The sequence below is a fragment of the Dama dama genome, chromosome 13, assembly GCF_033118175.1.
Source record: "Dama dama isolate Ldn47 chromosome 13, ASM3311817v1, whole genome shotgun sequence".
Taxonomy (NCBI): Eukaryota; Metazoa; Chordata; class Mammalia; order Artiodactyla; family Cervidae; genus Dama; species Dama dama.
Window position 1 is genome coordinate 46,387,659 of NC_083693.1, and position 3,859 is coordinate 46,391,517.

Here is a 3,859-nt window from a genome sequence, read left to right on the forward strand (position 1 = left end):
TGTCACCCTCCTTATTTAACTTATATGCAGAGTACTACTTGAGAAACACTGGGCTGGAGGAAGCACACGTTGGAATCAAAATTGCCAGGGGAAATATCAATGACCTCAGATATGCAGATGATACCACACTTATGGCAGAAAGCAAAGAAGAACTAAAGATCCTCTTGATGAAAGTGAAAGAGGAGAGTGAAAAAGTTGGCTTAAAGCTCAGCATTCAAAAAACTAAGACCATGGCATCAGATCCCATCACTTCATGGCAAATAGATTGGGGAATAGTGTAAACAGTGGCAGACTTTATTTTTTGGGGCTTCAAAATAACTGCAGATGGTGATTGCAGCCATGAAATTAAAAGACGCTTGCTCCTTGGAGGAAACGTTAGACCAACCTAGACAGCATATTAAAAAGCAGAGACATTACTTTACCAACAAAGGTCCATCTACTCAAGGCTATGGTTTTTCCAGTAGTCATGTATGGATGTGAGAGTTGGACTATAAAGAATGCTGAGCGCTGAAGAATTGATGCTTTTGACCTGTGGGTTGGAGAAGACTCTTGAGAGTCCCTTGGACTGCAAGGAGATCCAACCAGTGCATCCTTAAGGAAATCGGTCCTGAATATTTATTCGAAGGACTGATGTTGAAGCTTAAACTCCAATACTTTGGCCACCTGATGTGAAGAACTGACTGATTTGAAAAGACCCTGATGCTGGGAAGGATTGAGGGCAAGAGGAGAAGGGATGACAGAGGATGAGATTGTTGGATGGCATCATCGTCTCAAAGGATGTGAGTTTGAGTAAACTCTGGGAGTTGGTGATGGTCAGGGAGGCCTGGGGTGCTGCGGTTCATGGGGTCGCATAGAGTTGGACATGACTGAGTGACTGAACTAACTAACTAACTTAGGTGTGAACATAACTCAGTATAAGCTGATGTGCATTTATATGATTTTTTTTAAATGTTTTCTCAATGATAAAAATGAAATATTAGTGGTTATTTTGAGGCATGCTAGCTCTATTTAATTTATCTAGTTTGCTAACTATATTTTAAATAACAAAATATGAGTATGTGTAGAAGTTAGTAAGTATAACCTAAGGAAGCAAATATAGGTTTGATAAGGAGCTAATGACAAAAATATTTTATTTTCTTTGATTGAGATAACATAAGACATTAAAGAAACTTTCAAATTTGGCAAAACATGAAGATAGACAATTACTTTACTTTTTGAATGATTTACAAGGAATTTATTTCATCCTCACTATAATTGCTGATTTTACTCTAAATTTTTTTCAATATTGACCTATTTTTTGTTAAAAAATAAATTATGTATTTCCTTCTGTGGGTCCTAAATTTTTCTATCAAAGAACCATTGAAACTTGGTTCGTAGTTGGAGTTTATTTGAGAAGCTATTTTATCTTGAAGTATTTACACAAGTTTGTATTTTCTCATCCATAATATAACAACATTTCTTTTGTTACATTCTTGGTGAAGGAAATGGCAACCCACTCCAGTAATCTTGCCTGGAGAATTCCATGGACAGAGGAGCTTGGTGGGCTATACTCCATGGGGTTGCAAAGAATCAGACACCACTGAGCGACTAACACTTTATTATATTCTATAATGCATACTGATATTTTAAGGATATTCTATGGATTAAAATTGACACTTTTGGATAAGATGGTACACATTTATCCTCTGGCTGCTTATATCCATAGAAAAATATCTATATATCTGAGATAAGATTTTGTAAGTTTTTTATAGAACAATCTGTTTAGAGATCTTTATATTTGTTGCAGTAACATTCAGGAAAAATTACCAAAATTGCATGCCTCTATAGATGTCAGGCTCAAGAGTATTTTTCCTGCTTTAATTTCATCACTTGCTCTTTATCAAAGAATATTTTTTTGCTATTTTTGTGTTAAAATTTGTGTTAGAGCCCATGTAAGTGGAAAACAGTATTAATTAATCATAATCTCTCTAGTTTCAGTAACTTGAATCCATTTTTGTATTTGTTGTCATCTCTATCAACTCAAAAATGTTCAAATCATTGACGCAGACCTTATGTGGACAAATGTTGAAAGTAAAGCAGAGAGCACAATATCATTTATAAAAGGAGAAAAGAAAAGGTTTGACAATATTTTCCTTTCAGGACCTTAATTTAAGACATCAGACAGTCCTTGGTTTTCACAATCATGAGGTTTGTAACAAATTCATTATATCATTATGATACAGAATGAAGCATATAAAAAGATCTTTAAAAAGTTTAGGGGGTTAGAGTAAGTCTAATCTGAAATGTTTGTCAGTTTCTAAGCAGTGCATCGCTTCTACGTTTTCCTCATATCCTTTGTTGTCTCCAGAGAGGGACCTGATAGAAGAGATCAGTTGGAGGAGCTGCAGGCATCACAATTTGGTCAGCCTGACTTGTTTGGTATTCATGGCTTTTGTAGGTTATTGCTCTGTAACCTATCAAGGCTCTGCAGGGGTCAATATCTGACCCAGGTCCACCAGAAAGCTTCTTTTTTGCTCTCTGATTTGAAAAAATTGACACAGCAAGCTCTTACTTTTTATCACTTCAACTTCAAATTCATTCCTGTAGGATCTGGGAAATTGTTGAGTTTCACTGGTCTGACTTTTTTCTGGGTCATTCGTCTTGCCCAAACTGATGAGATGAGCAGTACTGTGGCATTGTTTTAGATGGACAAAGGTTAATAAGGCAAGAAGAGGAAAGCAAAATCCCTAATTTGTACATATCCATTTTACTTAACAATGCCAGTGTTTGACTATGTCCTGTGAAATTGGCATGCTTAGTAAACTTCTTACCAATTCAGTTCAGTCGCTCAGTCTTGTCCTACTCTTTGTGACCCCATGGACTGCAGCACGCCAGGCTTTCCTGTCCATCACCAACTCCCGGAAGTCACTCAAACTCATGTCCATCGAGTCGGTGATGCCATCCAACCATCTCATCCTCTGTTGTCCCCTTCTCCTCCTGCCTTTAATATTTCCAAGCATCCGGATCTTTCCCAGTGAGTCAGTTCATTGCATCATGTGGCCAAAGTATTGGAGTTTCAGCTTCAGCATCAATCCTTCCAATGAATATTCAGGACTGATTTCCTTTAGGATGGACTGGTGAGAACTTCATCCAATCCAAGGGACTCTCAAGAGTCTTCTCCAACACTACAGTTCAAAAGCATCAATTCTTGGTGCTCAGCTTTCTTTATAATCCAACTCTCACATCCATACATGACTACTGGAAAAACCATAGCTTTGACATGCCAGGCTTTGTTGGCAAAGTAATGTCTCTGCTTTTTAATATGCTGTCTGTATCTAATAGGAAAATAATATTTGCTTATATTCACAGGAATTATTAGAAATGAGATTGAGAGGTAAAGAAAGTTATAAAATATATGATCCCAAAATGTGGAAATTTTATATAGGATTAAAAAGTTTTTGTCAAAGGTCAACTTTTAAAAATATTGTGAGGGGGAACAAATAAAATCCTAAGCTATATCAACAGATAATTTACTTATTAAAAGAATTAAATAAAATTATATTTGACTGTGACAAACCTAGATAGCTTATTAAAAAGCAGACACATCACTTTGCCAACAAAGGTCCATATAGTCAGAGCCATGGTCTTTCCAGTAGTCATGTATGGATGTGAGAGTTGGACAGTAAAGAAAGCTGGGCACCAAAGAACTGATGCCTTTGAACTGTGGTGCTAGAGAGGACTCTTGAGAGTCCCTTGGACTACAAGGAGATGAAACCAGTCAATCCTAAAGGAAATCAACCCTGAATATTCATTGGAAGGACTGATGCTGAAGCTGAAGCTCCAGTACTTTGGCCGCCTGATGTCCTCATTAGAGTCGATT